Raw genomic sequence first — 18655 nt, 5'->3', positions numbered from 1 at the left:
AGGCTGGGGGGAACTGTACGACGACAACCGCTCAACCTTGATATACGACATGTGCGACTTCTTCAAAATGACAATTCTGAACACCGGGGAAGCAACACGAGTAGCCAAACCTCCAGCAAAAATAAGCAGATTAGACCTCTCACTTTGTTCGAGTTCACTATCGTTGGATTGCTCGTGGAAAGTAATTCAAGATCCCTACGGTAGTGACCATTTGCCAATCAAAATTTCTATTACATTGACTGGCGAAAATTCGCGACCGCGGTTCTTGATGCCAGTCAATCGGTTGACGTACTTTCTCCGCTGGACGAGTACTCCTTTCTCACGCGTGTCATCATCGATTGTGCACTGCGAGCACAGACGAAACGTGTTCCGGGTGTTTCCGTCCGCAAGCGACCTCCCACCCCGTGGTGGGATAAGGATTGCACCGACGCGAACAGCAAGAAGTCCGCCGCGTTTAAACGCTTCCGCAAACACGGTAAGGTCGGAGATTTCGAGCGGTACACCGACCTCGAGAAAACCTTTAAGGACTTAATTAAAGCAAAAAAACGCGGTTACTGGCGTCGGTTCGTCGATGTTCCATGAGAACACTCTGGAATGTCGGCAGGAGAATGCGAAACGCGTCATCACCGATTAATGAAGACAAGGAGTACTCGGACAGATGGATTTTCAGCTTCGCGCGGAAAGTTTGCCCGGATTTGGTACCGGTCCAAACCAACGTTCGTGATCGTCCGTCGGGTAATAACGAAATAGATTCCCCGTTTTTGATGGTGGAATTCTCTTTTGCTCTCCTTTCATGTAACAACTCAGCTCCAGGAATGGATAGAATCAAGTTCAACTTGCTCAAAAATCTCCCAGACGTCACGAAGAGACGCTTGTTGAACTTATTCAATCAATTTCTGGAGCACAACATTGTTCCGGATGATTGGAGGCAAGTAAGAGTTATCGCCATTCGAAAACCCGGTAATCCCGCGTCGGATTATAACTCGTACCGTCCCATCGCGATGCTGTCCTGTATACGGAAATTGTTGGAGAAAATGATTCTTTTTCGTCTAGACAAATGGGTCGAGTCGAATGGTTTACTTTCAGATACGCAATTTGGATTTCGGAGAGGCAAAGGGACAAGCGACTGTCTTGCGTTGCTTTCAACTGAAATTCAACTGGCCTATGCGCAAAAACAGCAAATGGGTTCAGTTTTCTTGGACATTAAGGGGGCTTTTAATTCTGTTTGTATCGATGTCCTTTCGGATAAACTCCACGATAGTGGGCTTTCACCAATTATGAACAACTATTTGAGCAACTTGTTGTCTGAGAAATATATGAGCTTTTCTCATGGAAACTCGACAACTTCACGAATTAGTTACATGGGTCTCCCCCATGGCTCATGTTTAAGCCCCCTTCTTTATAATTTTTATGTAAAAGACATTGATGGTTGTCTTGATGAAAATGGCTCGCTAAGGCAGCTTGCAGATGACGGGGTTGTGTCCGTTATAGGGCCAAGTGCACCGGACCTGCAAGGACCATTGCAAGATACCTTAGACAATTTGTCTACTTGGGCTATGAAGCTGGGTATCGAATTCTCTCCGGAGAAAACTGAGTTGGTTGTTTTTTCTAGAAAGCATCATCCTGCACAGTTACAGCTTCAACTAAAGGGTAGAACAATCACTCAAAGTATATCTTTCAAGTATTTAGGTGTCTGGTTCGATTCCAAAAGCACGTGGGGAAAACATATTGCGTATCTGAAACAAAAATGCCAACAAAGAATCAATTTTCTTCGTACAATTACTGGAACTTGGTGGGGAGCACACCCGGAAGATCTGATCAGGTTGTATCGAACAACCATCTTGTCGGTCCTAGAGTACGGTAGCTTCTGTTTTCAATCCGCGACGAAAACACATATCCTGAAGCTGCAACGGGTTCAATACCGTTGCCTCCGAATCGCGCTTGGCTGTATGCACTCGACGCATACGATGAGCCTCGAAGTACTCGCGGGTGTTCTCCCACTGACAGATCGTTTCGCGGAACTGTCCTTCCGGTTTCTTATCCGTTGTGAAGTAATGAACCCATTGGTAATAAAAAAAACTTTGAGAAGCTGCTCGACAGAAATCCTCAAACAAGATTCATGAGTCTCTATTACGAGTACATGACGCTGGAGATTGGCCCTTCTTCATTCGATTCCTCTCGTGATTGCCTCCAAGACTTTTATAGTTCCTCTGTAAATTTTGATCTGACCATGATGCAAGAAATCCATGGAATACCAGATCACCATCGGTCGATGGTTGTTCCCTTAATTTTTGCAAAAAAGTACCACCATGTTAGTAACAATAAGAGTTTTTTCACAGATGGGTCAACTATAAACGCTTCCACTGGATTTGGAGTATTCAACGAATTTCATAGCGCCTCATATCAACTGCAAAAACCCTGTTCCGTATACGTTGCGGAACTAGCAGCCATATTTTACGCAGTAGAGCAAATTGCCTCACTACCATCTGATCACTATTTTATTTTTACTGATAGCCTTAGCTCGTTGGAGGCTATTCGATCAATGAGGCCGATGAAGCAATCCTCGTATTTCCTGACCGAAATCCGAGCTAAATTGAGTACTTTATCTAACTGCTCCTATACTATCACCTTAGCTTGGGTCCCATCTCATTGCTCAATTCCGGGTAATGAGAAAGCGGACTCGCTAGCTAAAGTGGGCGCTATGGAAGGCGATATTTTTGATAGACAAATCGCCTTTGCGGAATTTTTCTCAATTACCCGTCAGCACGTCCTCACCAACTGGCAACAAAAATGGAATGAGAGTGAGTGATTCTATTCTCCCACAGGTGTCGAACAAGCCATGGTTCAAAGGATTGGACATGATCCGTGACTTTATACGTGTCATATCAAGGCTCATGTCCAATCACTACTCGTTAGACTCGCATTTCTTCCGAATCGGGCTCGCAGGCAACAATTTGTGCGCTTGTGGTAGTGGCTATCACGATATCGACCACGTGCTTTGGTCATGCACCCTCCATAGTGTTGCTAGATCCGAGTTATCCGCATCCCTCAGGGCCCGAGGAAAACAACCTATGCAGCCCGTTAGAGACATCTTGGCGAGCCGAGATCTCGAATATTTTAATTTAATTTATGTGTTTTTAAAACGGATCGATCTAAGGATTTAGTAGTTAGTGTCATCTTGCGTTCTCTCAAGTTGCTAGGTCTCCATCGGTGTACCCCCATGTTTGTCTTTTTCTCCAGTATGTCGCTTAGTTCTAGATCAAGAGCACATTGCTCTAAAAAACCTTGTGTTTTCAATCCCTGCCCTGCCACCCGTTTGTTACAATTTGTTACCCCTAACCTCGAGATAGCCGCGAGTAATCGGCCCCCGCTTTACTAACGTTAGTTTTAAGTAATTTTATAACCCAAACGATGAATATCGGCTCCGCAAAGCTACGGCAAATGAGCCTGGAAAAATAAACGCATAAAAAAAAATCTTCTGCATTTAATATTGAATAACAAATGAGCCACTGTAATTCCTCAAAGTGGATCGCAGTCAACAGAAGTTTCCCTCGATTCCTACATATCTCTTTTTTTTTTTTTTTTTTTTAACTCTTTATTTGTTCCAAATTCAAAATAAATTACATTTCATTTTTAACCTAGGTGCTCCAGTTACTACAGTAACTTACCAGCCTTAATTGTTATGATATATATCTAAGTGTTTTTACATTGTTCCTGTCTTGGCAATTCAGTATTTTAAACAGGTTTTTTAAACCTGCATGTCAGTATAACAATTGATAGCTTAAAACTAAATAACTAAAACTAAATCTTATCTAAGTATAAAGGGAATTAATCGTTGCAATTGAGGATTGTAACGATTTTTGCCGGAAATTATTAATTATTTTGTTGGACATTTGTGCTAAAGTCTCAACATTCGAAATTCTATGTACTTCGGTAGTACTGTACCAGGGAGGCAACTTCAAAATCATTTTCAGAACTTTGTTCTGAATCCTTTGAAGTGCTTTTTTCCTGGTAGTGCAACAACAAGAGCATATTGGCACAGCGTAAAGCATGGCCGGTCTAAAAACTTGTTTAAATCTTAGAAGTTTATTCGTCAGGCAAAGTTTGGATTTCCTGTTAATAAGAGGATACAAACATTTTATATATTTGTTACATTTGGCTTGAATGCCCTCAATGTGATCTTTAAAAGTTAATTTATGGTCAAGTATTAATCCAAGATATTTCACTTGGTTTGACCAGGAAATTGGAACTCCGTTCATAGTGACTATGTGACTACTACTAGGTTTCAAAAAGGAAGCCCTGGGCTTATGTGGAAATATTATAAGTTGAGTTTTGGAAGCGTTGGGAGAAATCTTCCATTTTTGTAAATAAGAAGAGAAAATATCTAAACTTTTCTGCAGTCTGCTGCAAATAACACGAAGACTTCTTCCTTTAGCGGAAATGCCTGTGTCATCAGCGAACAAAGATTTGTGGCAACCCTGAGGCAAATCAGGGAGGTCCGAAGTGAAAATGTTATACAATATAGGCCCAAGAATGCTACCCTGAGGAACTCCTGCTCTAACAGGTAGTCTATTAGATTTGGAATTTTGATAATTTACCTGCAGAGTTCTGTCAGTTAAATAATTTTGAACTAATTTCATAATGTAAAGTGGAAAATTAAACTTTTTCAATTTAGCAATCAAACCTTCATGCCAAACACTGTCGAATGCTTTTTCTATGTCTAGAAGAGCAACTCCAGTTGAGTGGCCTTCAGATTTGTTTGAACGAATTAAATTGGTAACTCTCAAGAGTTGATGAGTAGTTGAATGCCCATGGCGAAATCCAAACTGCTCATCTGCAAAAATTGAGTTCGTATTGATGTGAAGCATCATTCTATTCAAAATTATTTTTTCAAAAAGTTTACTTATTGAAGAAAGCAAACTTATTGGACGGTAGCTAGAAGCTTCAGCTGGATTTTTATCCGGCTTCAAAATTGGAACAACTTTTGCATTTTTCCATTTATCAGGAAAGTATGCCAAATGGAAACATCTGTTAAATAATTTTACCAGGAAAGACAAGGTACTCTCTGGGAGTTTTTTGATGAGGATATAGAAAATTCCATCATCACTTGGAGCTTTCATATTTTGAAATTTTTTAGTTATAGACCTTACTTCGTCCAAATCAGTCCCCCAGGAATCATCAAAAATATTTTCCCGAGAGAAAATATTCCGAAAATCCCGAGCAACCTGATTCTCAATAGGACTGGTAAGACCCAAACTGAAATTATGGGAACTCTCGAATTGCTTAGCAAGTTTCTGAGCTTTTTCCAAATTTGTGATCAAAATTTTACCACCTTCTTTAAGCGCTGGAATTGGCTTTTGAGGTTTTTTCAAAATTTTTGTGAGTTTCCAAAAGGGTTTGGAACTCGGGTCTAATTTAGAAACATTATTTTCAAAAGTTTTGTTCCTCAGGGCAGAGAATCGCTTTTTAATTTGTTTTTGCAAATCCCGCCAGATAACTTTCATGGCAGGATCGCGTGTTCTTTGAAATTGTCTCCTACGGACATTTTTAAGACGGATCAAGAGCTGAAGATCATCGTCTATTATAATTGAATCGAATTTAACCTCGCATTTTGGTACTGAGGCAGCTCTTGCTTCAACTATAGAAGTAGTCAGAGATTCAAGAGCATAATTAATTTCATCTTTGGTTTGCAAAGGAATGTTTGGATCGAAGTTATATTCCATAAATGTTCGATATTGCTCCCAATCAGCCCTATGGTAATTGAAAGTAAAGCTGTTGGGATTAGAAATTATTTCTTGGGATATTTCAAAAGTTACTGGAAGGTGATCAGAACCGAAGTCAGCATGGGTAACCAATTGGCTACAAAGTTGACATGAATCAGTTAAGACCAAATCAATAGTGGAGGAATTTCGTGATGAAGAAAAGCATGTTGGGCTGTTTGGATATTGAATAGTGTAATAACCTGCAGAACAATCATCAAACAGAATATTACCATTGGAATTGCTTTGAGCATTATTCCATGAGCGGTGTTTTGCATTAAAATCACCAATAATGAAGAATTTAGACCTATGACGGGTAAGTTTCTGGAGGTCACCCTTGAGAAAATTCTTTTGCTGGCCTACGCATTGGAATGGCAAATAGGCAGCTATAAACGTAAGTTGTCCAAATTTTGTTTCAACAGAAACTCCCAAAGTTTCAAAAACTTTGGTTTCAAATGAAGAAAGAATTTTATGCTTGATTCGTCTATGAATAATGATGGCAACGCCACCACAGGGTCCATCACGACGATCATTTCTATAAATCAAGTAATTTGCGTCCTTCTTAACCTTATGGTCAGGTTTAAGGAACGTTTCAGTTATAACGGCAATATGCACGTTATGAACTCTCAAAAAATTAAATAGCTCGTCTTCATTATCTTTAAGAGATCGAGCATTCCAATTTAAAATGTTTAATGCTTTAAAATCCATTACTGAATTTTAAAGTCATGACAATATTATTAGCAAATTTTACTCCAGTTTGAATAGCATCAAACATGGAGTTAGATTTAAGCATATCAGAAATCATGTCAATTAATGAATTCTGTAAAAATTCCATTTTAGGGGCAGTAATGCTTCCTAAGTCAAAATTGTCAAAATTTCCGTTAGAACGTTGGTTAGTATTTTGATTTCTACCCGCTGCAATAGCAGCATAGGTAGCTCCATTAACTCGCTGAACACTGTTAGCAGCGAGGGGAGTAGGTACAGATGAATGAAACATTTGAAGCAGGGGTGATATTTGTACCTACGGGTACGAATGTAGAATTTGTTCCTCGCTGACCGTTGTTAACAGCAGAGGAATTTGTACCTGGTCGGAAACGTGGAGCGTTTCCTACCTGTCGGTTAGAACGAGATTGTAGGATCGCTTTGCGAGTCTTACATTCCCAAAAATTGGATTTGTGGTTTTCACCACAATTTGAACATTTAAATTTCTTAGGATCTTCCTTCACAGGACAGTCGTCCTTTGCGTGAGAGGAATCACCACAATTCATGCATTTAGCTGGCATGTAGCAATTTTTAGTTCCGTGACCCCATCCCTGGCACTTACGGCACTGAGTGAGGTTTTGGAAATTTCCTCCAGTCTTCCTGAAGTGTTCCCACTTCACTCGGACATGGAGCATAAGGCTAGCTTTTTCTAAGGCCTTAAGGTTGTTTAGTTCACTAGACTTGAAGTGAACTAAATAAAAATCATTAGAAATCCCGTTGCGCGAATCGCCAGGACGGGATTTCATTTTCATTTTGATTACTTGGAGTGGCACAACTCCAAGTAATTTTGCCAGTTCATCTTTGATCTGATCCAGGGATTCACCACTGGGCAGTCCTTTCATGACAACCTTGAACACACGTTCAGTTTTGGTGTCGTAAGTAAAAAATTTGTGCTTCTTCTCAGTAAGATACTTGAGAAGACATTTAAATCCGTCCAAGGTTTCAGCCAATACACGGCATTCACCCCGACGTCCAATTTGTAGTGAAAACTTAACTTTCACGAAATTCAAAAGTTCCATGCGAAGAGCATGGAAATCGGTAGTGGTTATCACAATAGGGGGAATCTTTTCCTTCTTGGCATTAAGCCGGGAAAGTTTACTAGAATTTTTCTTGGATGATGGATCATTCTCATCATCCGTGAGCAAATCAAATTGATTACTCAAATTAATTTCTTCAGAAGGGGGGTCAAGAGTTTGCCCCTTTCTTTTGCGTTTAGGCGCCATGGCGGCAGTAAATTTTTTATCCAAATCGACTTCCAAGCAGATTACTATAAGAATCTGAAGGATCGAAGAGGAATTTTCCAAATCGATATCCAAGAAGGATTACCTCGGGTAGGGTCCAAACAAGGATCGAAGAGGAATAAGAGGAGTTGAACAAGGTAGAAAATTTTTACAGGTTGAGCACTGAAAAGTGCTGTTTAAATTTGTTGTAGCTTTAGGTAGTAGTAACACTTCCTTAAGCAAAAAGCAAATAGATCCGCACGGCAAGAGAGCACGATGCGGACTGACCTCCTACATATCTCTGATTTTGCGTTCGAAAGCCTTCCAGTACCCATTCGAACCACCATAAACCGGAGCCAAACCAACGTGAGGAGCTCCTATGGCCACTTCGGGAGAGTTATAAAAGCACATGTTTCACCGTGTCACCGCGCCACAGCACAGCAGAACCATATTTCTGCGACCGCATTCCCTTAACTGTCTGTTTGGGGTCTACCCAGAGTACACTGCCGCACTCAGCTCCGGCAGCTGTTGTAGTAGCGCAGTCAGCGTGGTCCATTTGTTTGTGCGTGATTTCCTGGGCCGTGCAGCTCGCAGAGAGTAGCTCAGATATAAAATATACACACGCCGCATCGCACCGCAAATCACACATTCGGGATGATAAATGAGCAAACATGATTAATATTTTTATTCTCATCCCTCCGGGGGGTGCCTACTTGCGTTTGCGAGGGGCTGCCAGATTCAACGCAGAAATCACGTCTCGTTATGCGCCAACAAAGGAGAGACTGGGCGGGTGATGCTTTCCCGAGCAGAAAATAATATCAAATCAATTGCAAATTTTCCTATTAAATCTGAATCTAAATTTTTATTAGTTTGGTTGATAGAAGTGCTTAAATATCTAAAATAATACCAGTCCAATAGCAAAGCCGGATGTTCTTATATTAATCAACATAAAGCATCATAGCAAAATTATACCGAATTTGAGTCCTTTGACATAAATTATTTCAATGACATATCAATAGCTTATTTTTATATAAGAGCAAAATTAGCTCATGCTTTCATGTTACCAGAATATCGCACCAGAACTGACCAACTTACCAATAACTCAATAAGATATGCTTTGATCTTGCTATTTCCCTCTACCCGGGATCGCCACCGCATCCCATCGCTTAGCTTGTCGTAAAAAAAAGCTGCTGGAACGGGAAATTGTCATCCAAATGAAGCGAAAGCGCTGAGATCAAGTCATTTGACTGGGTGGGAATTCCTCTCGCGACAGACAGTTGAAACGGCTAATGAGCTGAGCTCCGGAGCTCTAATGGCAGAAATTGAGTGGCAGCTGATGACGGCCTTGCTAACGAATGTAGTTATTTGTGGTTAGCGAATGAAACGTAATAATAAATGATGATTTTATTGTGTCTTTTGCGTTGAAACAATGCCTGAGTTGAAGTTAGAGGGACGAAAATGGAGGATGATTTGAATCGATCAATAAATAATGATTATTGTTAGTGTCAACCAAACACGGGAATGATGGATTGCCGTGAAAGATGTGAAACACTGTTATGAAATATGCTCAATTATTCTCCGTCTTCTTATTTTTACTTTATCAAGGAGATTTTTACCCAGAGGCTGGTTCGTCTTCGTAAAAATGCTCAATGAAATATGAAGAGAAATCGATTAATGTTCATTTCCCTTCGAACATACTAGGTGGGGTGAAAAGTAGCCTCCTTAGGAATGAAAAAAAAGATTTAAAATTTATTTTATTTTATTCAATATAGTCCCCTTTTAGCTCGATACACTTATTTCAGCGATTTTCCAACAAAATGATCCCGTCCGAAAAGTAGTTTTCCGGAAGGTATGCAAAATACTCCTCACGTGAGCTGAATTTTTTTTTATTGAGATAATAGTCAGAGGGAGCCAAATCGGGCGAATACGGTGGATGCGGAAACGGTTGGAGTTAATTTTAGCCGTGGTTGCGATGCTCTTGCAAAAACAATTTTTTTTTCGCTTCATGTGAGGCCGTTTTGCAGCGATATCGGCCTTCAATCGCTCAAATAAAGCACAGTAATACTCGCTGTTGAGGGTTTTCCCTTTTTCGAGGTGGTCCACGAAGCGTATGCCATGACAATCCCAGAAAACCGACGCCATAACATTTCCGACCCATCGAATGGTCGAGTGAAGTAGTCTACCTTGGTCTCACCCTCGATAGCAAATTGCTATTCCGATCCCATGTGGACAAGACATCCACCAAGTGTAACATCTTGATCAGGTCGCTCTACCCTCTGATAAACAGGAAGTCCACCGTGTCCCTCAAAAACAAGCTTGCTGTCCACAAGCAAATCATTCTGCCGGCTATTGAGTATGGTATGCCAATCAAGGAGAGTTGTGCTAAGTGCCGCCACCTAAAGCTTCAGAGGATCTAAAACAAGATCCTCAGAATGATCCTTAACAGTCCACCGCGAACTCGTAATTCTGAGATTCACCACCTGGTCGGTCTTCAAACACTCGAGGAGTGAAAGACTTCCACGCTGGAAAGGTTCAGAGTCGCCTGTCTGCGATCAAACCACCAGATCATTCGTGATTTGGCAACCTAGTTTAAGTAGTTAGGTGCTCAAGTAGGTAGGTTATCAAATTTTTAAATTCAAACCAAAACAATGTAACCCCGTCAAGCTTTCCGTTCGTTAGATGGGTGGCTTAAGCGCCACTCCTAGAAGGAGACCACCCAGCAGATTGTAGGTTTGCCCGGCCTGAGACCATCCAATGGATTGGGTCAATATGTCCCGAATACGGGAAGAAAGCTGACTGGCTGACTAAAATTACCGTTGTCCAGAAACTCTACAAAACACTAACAATTACGTGTGCACAAGACCGACAATTCGTCCGAACCAAAAATCTCGTTAGGGGATGTTCTCATCACAGGCCCAGCCTGAAAGTCCAAACGAACCAATCCGGAAAGATTGGAGAGTTGCCGGCACAATAAATGTCAGATTCAGGGCTGACTTCCCCAGTAAATTGACTCTACGAAACTACAGGAAACGAACACGAAACGACATGAAAATCCTTCATAAGAAGTTAACTCGGCAGTACATCAATGGTACGCTATCCAAAAACCATGGCTTTAGGGGGTTAACTGTATTTATTACGGAACATGACAATTGTCACCGTACTAGCAAAGCTCAACTACAAAGTTAAGAGAAAAGCTCCCATTCTATTTATTCAGTACGGATTGTATTTCACCTGCTCCCTACATGTCTGTTTGCCTAGGTCTTTGTTCTTTCCTTTCCCTCTATCATACCATCTATCCTACTCCCTAGCGTGTGCACTATTCATTCTTCTCCCATACGTGTGTTCGGTACGAGTTTCCTCCGTACGATTCCTGCTCTCCTGGTGTTTCTCGGCTTCACGTTTAACCCATTCAATTACACAATTTATGGGCCGACGGATGGCTTCGGGTAACCCATTCTATGAGACGGTTATGTTTCGCGAAGCTTTCGTTTGTCTCATGCGCATGGACGTTCACAACGAAAAATATACATGCATGTACTCACTCGAAACCCTAGGAATTACATCGGTCCTATGGGTGAGGAGACGGCGGCGGTACCGAAGCTGCGTATTGCACTACTTCGGCCCAGAAACTATCGCGGATGCGATCAACTGATGCTGGAAATGTCTCACTCACCGGAAACGCGGGCTTACGCTTGAACGCGGCACATGCGTTCGATCGTCCGAACACTGGAACACGTGCAACGTATGCTGTTCTGTTGTTCGATGACTACAGATGGGACGAGTATTGGCCTGCCTGTCCAGGGCGCGCAAATTGGCGATAGCGACCCTCTTCCGGCCACGTGTGCCCCGGGAATCCTCCGAAACCGATAGGTGGGGTCAAAAGCGGTCTCTGACAATAGGGTGGTGTGACGGCAAATGGCCTCCGCTGCCACGAACCTTGTACTTTCTTCGAGACACACATTTTGCCGCCTACTAACTAGCTTGCTAGGGTTTTACACTAAGCTAACACTACTGAGAAAGAATTGAAATTACCAATCTAATAAAGAAAGTTCATGACGCAAACTACCTTTTTAATCACACCACGACACGAGACAAAACACCGACCACTCTTGCCTCTTCCACAGATCGATTCGAAGTGGACGATCAAAGCTGAGGAATTCCTCAGATAGCCGCTAGATTGTGACCTTTGCCCGGGAAGTCGCGAACTTGGACGACACCCAATTTCACGACCACCAAACTCTCGCAATTGTGCACCCGATTATTAGTGCCTTGCAGCATATCTTCCAACGGACTATTCAGAGTCCAGTCATCTCTCTCCCCGAAATTCGGTAGGAGTGCGCAAAGCCGAACGGGAAAAGGTCATTGCATTTTCAATGGAAATCTGGCGGGTCGATGTCCACCTTACGACGCTGTAACTTCGTAGCGTCGGCAAGCTCGACAGGCTTTATAATATTTGAATTTGCGCTTCAATCTGAACGTAGGGAACTCATTACTTTTTTTGTATGACAAGTGTAACTCTACGTAAGTGGATGTTCGTTCCTTGGCGGTGAACAAATTTATGGATTTATTTGAAAAACGAAAGTTAATGCAATATAATTAAATGTGGAAAATTGTATAAATAGGAATTCTGCGCAAATAAATAATTAAATAAATAAATGCAAAAGCGTACTTGTTACAACAATCCCACAAAGGGTATCCTGTAAATTATCGCTAAACGCAATCATCACATTAGAATAACCAATTAACTAGAACAAAGATGAAGAGCCAAAGGCTAACCAATTGAAATGTTAAATCAAAATAAACATAAATTTTACTACATACTTCTACTACCTGTACATACAATGCCTTGGTTTTCTTTGCATGCACGTAACCTATAGCTCATATCGTAGTAGGCTGTGTGTAAAAGAAAATGATTTACTTAGTTTGACAGTTGCACCATGACGAAGTGGCAGCGTATTCGTGATTTGTCCCACGCGCAAATGTCGCAAAAAGACATATTTCAATCGTCGTGGGAGTGTCCCGGTGGACAATCAAAAGGGTTTTAGACCGAGAAAAGAAAGGACAACTATCCGCGAAGGTGGCCACAGGTCGTCCGGGGTCAGCTCGGGTTCCGAGGGTTATCGCTGCTATCAAAAGGAAGATTCGCGTGAATCCAGTGCGTTCAATAAGGAAAATGGCAAAGGAACACGGGATCAGTGACTTTACGGCACGGAAGATCGTAAAGGAAGATTGCGGGGCGAAGTCGAGGGCACGGAAAAAAACTCACATGATTACCAACCGCATCCGGGAGCTTTACCGAGCTGTTTACCGTCGATCCCGTATCAAATTCCAGAACCGACCGGTATATTAGTTCTCTTCCGTTAAAAGACGTGGCCGACGAGCACAAGAACGTGTATCTGATCAAGCATCCTGCTAGCGTTATGGTGTTTGGATTGGTTACTTCCGATGGCAAAAAAAAAATGGACCCGGTGTTCATTCCAGAAGGCGACAAGGTCAACACGGAGGTCTACATCGGGATTTTAAGTAAGTATGTTCTTCCGTGCTCTCTTGCCGTGCGCATCTATTTGCTTTTTGCTGAAGTAATGTTACTACTACCTAAAGCTACAACAAATTTAAACAGCACTTTTTAGTGCTCAACCTGTAAAATTTCTACCTTGTTCAACTCTTATTCCTCTTCGATCCTTGTTTGGACCCTACCCGTGGTAATCCTTCTTGGATATCGATTTGGAAAATTCCTCTTCGATCTTTCAGATTCTTATAGTAATCTGCTTGGAAGTCGATTTGGATAAAAATTTACTGACGGCATGGCGCCTAAACACAAAAGAAAGGGAAAAACTCTTGATCGCCCTTCTGATGAAATTAATTTGAGTAATCAATTTGATTTGCTCACGGATGATGAGAATGATCCATCATCCAAAAAAAATTCTAGTAAACTTTCCCGTCTTAATGCCAAGAAGGAAAAGATTCCCCCTATTGTGATAACCACTTCCAATTTCCATGCTCTTCGCATGGAACTTTTAAACTTCGTGGAAGTTAAGTTTTCACTACAAATTGGACGTCGGGGTGAATGCCGTGTATTGGCTGGAAGCTTGGACGGATTTAAATGTCTTCTCAAGTATCTTACTGAGAAGCAGCACAAATTTTTTACTGATGACACCGAAATTGAACGTGTGTTCAAGGTTGTCATGAAAGGACTGCCCAGTGGTGAATCCCTGGATCAGATCAAAGATGAACTGGCAAAATTACTTGGAGTTGTGCCACTCCCAGTAATCAAAATTAAAATGAAATCCCGTCCTGGCGATTCGCGCAACGGGATTTCTAATGATTTTTATTTAGTTCACTTCAAGTCTAGTGAACTAAACAACCTTAAGGCCTTAGAAAAAGCTAACCTTATGCTCCATGTCCGAGTGAAGTGGGAACACTTCAGGAAGACTGGAGGAAATTTCCAAAACCTCACCCAGTGCCGTAAGTGCCAGGGATGGGGTCACGGAACTAAAAATTGCTACATGCCAGCTAAATGCATAAATTGTGGTGATTCCTCTCACGCAAAGGACGACTGTCCTATGAAGGAAGATCCTAAAAAAATTAAATGTTCAAATTGTGGTGAAAACCACAAATCCAACTTTTGGGAATGTAAGACTCGCAAAGCGATCCTACAATCTCGTTCTAACCGACAGGTAGGAAACGCTCCACGTTTCCGAATAGGTACAAATTCCTCTGCTGTTAACAACGGTCAGCGAGGAACAAATTTTACATTCGTACCCGCAGGTACAAATAGCACCCCTGCTTCAAATTTGTCATCTATACCTACTCCCCTCGCTGCTAACAGTGTTCAGCGAGTTAAAGCTTCTTCTTCTTCTTCTTCCTCACATTTCAAGCTTATTGCGTATGGCATATTAGCTTATTGCGGGCTCTCAACTTAGTGTTCTAGATGCACTTCCACAGTTATTAATTGAGAGCTTTCGATGCCTGCACCATTTTTGCATTAGTATAATTGTGTGGCAAGTACAATCATACTCTATATGCCCAGGGAAGTCGAGAAATTTTCCAACCCGAAAAATTCCTAGACCGGACCGGGATTCGAACCCAGCCACCTCCAGCATGGTCTTGCTTTGTAGCTGTGCCTTTACCGACTGAGCTAAGGGAAGTCCCAGTTAATGGAGCTACCTATGTTGCTATTGCAGCGGGTAGAAATCAAAATACTAACCAACGTAATTCTAACGGAAATTTTGACGATTTTGAATTAGGAAGCATTACTGCCCCTAAAATGGAATTTTTACAGAAATCATTAATTTACATGATTTCTGATATGCTTAAATCTAACTCCATGTTTGATGCCATTCAAACTGGAGTAAAATTTGCAAACAATATTGTCATTCAGTAATGGATTTTAAAGCATTAAATATTTTAAATTGGAATGCTCGATCTCTTAAAGATAATGAAGACGAGCTATTTAACTTTTTGAGAGTTCATAACGTGCATATTGACGTTATAACTGAAACGTTCCTTAAACCTGACCATAAGGTTAAGAAGGACTCAAATTATTTAATTTATAGAAATGATCGTCTTGATGGACCCTGTGGTGGCGTTGCCATCATTGTTCATAGACAAATCAAACATAAAATTCTTTCTTCATTTGAAACTAAAGTTTTTGAAACTTTGGGTGTTTCTGTTGAAACAAAATTTGGACAACTTACGTTTATAGCTGCCTATTTGCCATTCCAATGCGTTGGCCAGCAAAAGAGTTTTCTCAAGGGTGACCTTCAGAAACTTAACCATCATAGGTCTAAATTCTTCATTATTGGTGATTTTAATGCAAAACACCGCTCATGGAATAATGCTCAAAGCAATTCCAATGGTAATATTCTGTTTGATGATTGTTCTGCAGGTTATTACACTATTCAATATCCAAATAGCCCAACATGCTTTTCTTCTGCAACAAATCCCTCAACTGTTGATTTGGTCTTAACTGATGCATGTCAACTTTGTAGCAGTTGCAGTTGCAGTTTTGAACTCAATGATTTCGGACGTCGGATGGGTGAATCTTCTAATTGGTTGCAGTGTCGACGAAGCGGTATCGATATTCTACGACAAGCTTTATGGAATCATCAGCGAAGTTGTGCCTCTAAAATAACGGATCGACACCCACAGGAAGAAACAACCATGGTGGAACAATGAACTGCAACGGCTGCGAAATCGTCTACGCAGGGCAAGGAAGCGTTACTTTCGGTCTAGGAATGAACAGCATAAGGCTGAGCTGCGTGACTTAGACAGCGAATATAACTCTTTGCATGCACAATGCAATTCATCGTACTGAAGCAAGTTTGAAACAGGACCCCCAACAATTCTGGCATTATGTGAAGACCTGTAAGTGATCCAACGGAATGCCTCGACATCTTCGTTACCAAGGTGAGGCAGCTGAATCTCCATCAGAATCTGCAAATCTGTTCTCGGCGTTCTTTCGAAGTGTGCAAAGTAATGACCGACCACCTTTGACTGAATCGTACTTGAGTAATTTGCCGCACTACGACTTGAACGTGACCGTCTACAACTTCTCTCGGCAAGATGTTTTTGCTAAGCTGGTTTCTATCGACACTTCGAAAGAAGCAGGTCCAGATCGTCTGTCACCTTTCTTCATCAATCGGTGTGCGGAGTCAATCGCTTTGCCTGTGAGTATACTCTTCAACAGATCTCTTTCGGAGGGCATATTTCCCAACAAATGGAAAACTGCAGTCATCACTCCCATTCATAAAAGTGGTAATGTTAATGACGTCGAAAATTATCGTGCAATTTCGATTTTGAGTTGCTTTCCTAAAGTCTTGGAGAGTCTTGTCTATGATTCTTTGTATCGTAACGTTCAACATGTGATATCAGAGAGTCAGCATGGATTTGTCAGGAAGCGGTCAACAACAACCAACCTGATGTGCTACGTTTCTTCTCTTGTGGACAGCCTTGAAAAGCGACAACAGGTCGATGCAGTTTATGTCGACTTTTCTAAAGCATTCGACAAAGTGCCGCATGCACTGGCAGTGGAAAAACTCAAACGCATGGCATTCCCTCAGTGGCTTACTCAATGGATTGAATCGTACTTGTCTGAGCGTTGGGCTTTTGTACGCCTCGGTGGAACCTCATCTGAAACGTTCTCAATTATTTCCGGGGTTCCCCAAGGAAGTCATTTGGGACCATTACTTTTCGTGCTGTTTGTTAACGATCTGTGCGGACTCATCAGATCACCGAAGTACATGTTCGCTGATGACCTGAAATTCTTCCGCCTGATAACCTCCATGGTCGATTGTTGCGCTCTTCAGATGGATATCGACTCGCTTCTTGAATGGTGCTCACTAAACGGAATGGAAGTGAATATTCGTAAAAGTAACATCATCTCGTTCAACCGATCTAGGACAACTGCCATTTTCGATTATAAGATGAACGCTTCAAGGGTCAACCGTGTGTCATCAATCAAGGATCTTGGATTAATACTGGACAGTAAGCTGAAATTCACCGAGCACATTGCAACAACCACCGCCAAAGCATATGCGATACTAGGGTTCATCAAGCGCAACACGCAGCAATTTGAGGATGTATACTGTCTAAAAACATTGTATTGTTCGCTAGTGCGTAGCATACTGGAATATGGCGTTCTAGTTTGGGCACCGTATCACGTCACGCTTTGTTACCATGGAACGATCCGGTTGTTCTTCCGCCGTACGAGGATCGCTGTGCTTTAATTCGTCTTTCAACATTGGCTGATAGAAGGATTCTTCTGCAACGGCTGTTCATATTCGACATTCTGGACAACAATGTAGATTGTGCTGAACTTCTAGGGAAAATCCACTTCAATGCACCGGCTAGGCAGACGCGACAAAATGACCTTCTCCGTATTCCTCAGCATCGTACAGTCTACGGTCAAAACAATCCACCAGATGTTTGCTGCCGTCGTTTTAACGAATCGCGTGAAGATTATGATTTTAATATTTCGAAAACCATGTTTAAAAATAGGATTAGTTCTTTAACTAGACATTAATAATTCTGTCTGTGTGTTTTTATTATACGAAGACAAGTAAATAAAATAAAATTGGTTACCCATGCTGACTTCGGTTCTGATCACCTTCCAGTAACTTTTGAAATATCCCAAGAAATAATTTCTAATCCCAACAGCTTTACTTTCAATTACCATAGGGCTGATTGGGAGCAATATCGAACATTTATGGAATATAACTTCGATCCAAACATTCCTTTGCAAACCAACGATTAAATTAATTATGCTCTTGAATCTCTGACTACTTCTATAGTTGAAGCAAAAGCTGCCTCAGTACAAAAATGCAAGGTTAAATTCGATTCAATTATAATAGACGACGATCTTCAGCTCTTGATGCGTCTGAAAAATGTCCGTAGGAGACAATATCAAAGAACACGCGATCCTGCCATGAAAGTTATCTGGCTTGATTTGCAAAAACAAATTTGTAGAATCAAGCCAAGCTATCCCTTCAAAGCCTCCAAATGTCTGAATCGTCCATCCGTCACCAATGTTATATCACAACTCCTTTGTCGTAGGCCATGGCTCAATTCCTTCCCATCGTCTGCTTATTATGTACCATTCACATCACTCACACTAGTATAAGCATACAGAGACGTACTCAAGTCCATGTCTATGTGTGCTTAACTCTACATCCCTTCTTTACCCCAAACGAAAAGACAAATTTGATTTGCGTAGCTTTGTCTACAGTGTTGAATGTATCTTTTCGATGTCAAGCAACTAACTCTGAGGTGAGAGAAAAAAATATAGTATTGTTAAATCTTGAGGGTACCATGTAAAACTTCGTTACAAGTACATTCAAGGATTGGTTACACTTCCATCCTTACACTGTAAAACATTCTTAAAAGTTATTCAAAATTATCATCTATACATTTTCG

Source organism: Ochlerotatus camptorhynchus, unplaced genomic scaffold (assembly GCF_037179485.1).
Source record: "Ochlerotatus camptorhynchus isolate MF236.1 unplaced genomic scaffold, CSIRO-AGI_Acam_v1.1 ptg000095l, whole genome shotgun sequence".
Taxonomy (NCBI): Eukaryota; Metazoa; Arthropoda; class Insecta; order Diptera; family Culicidae; genus Ochlerotatus; species Ochlerotatus camptorhynchus.
This window is presented reverse-complemented; position numbering follows the sequence as displayed.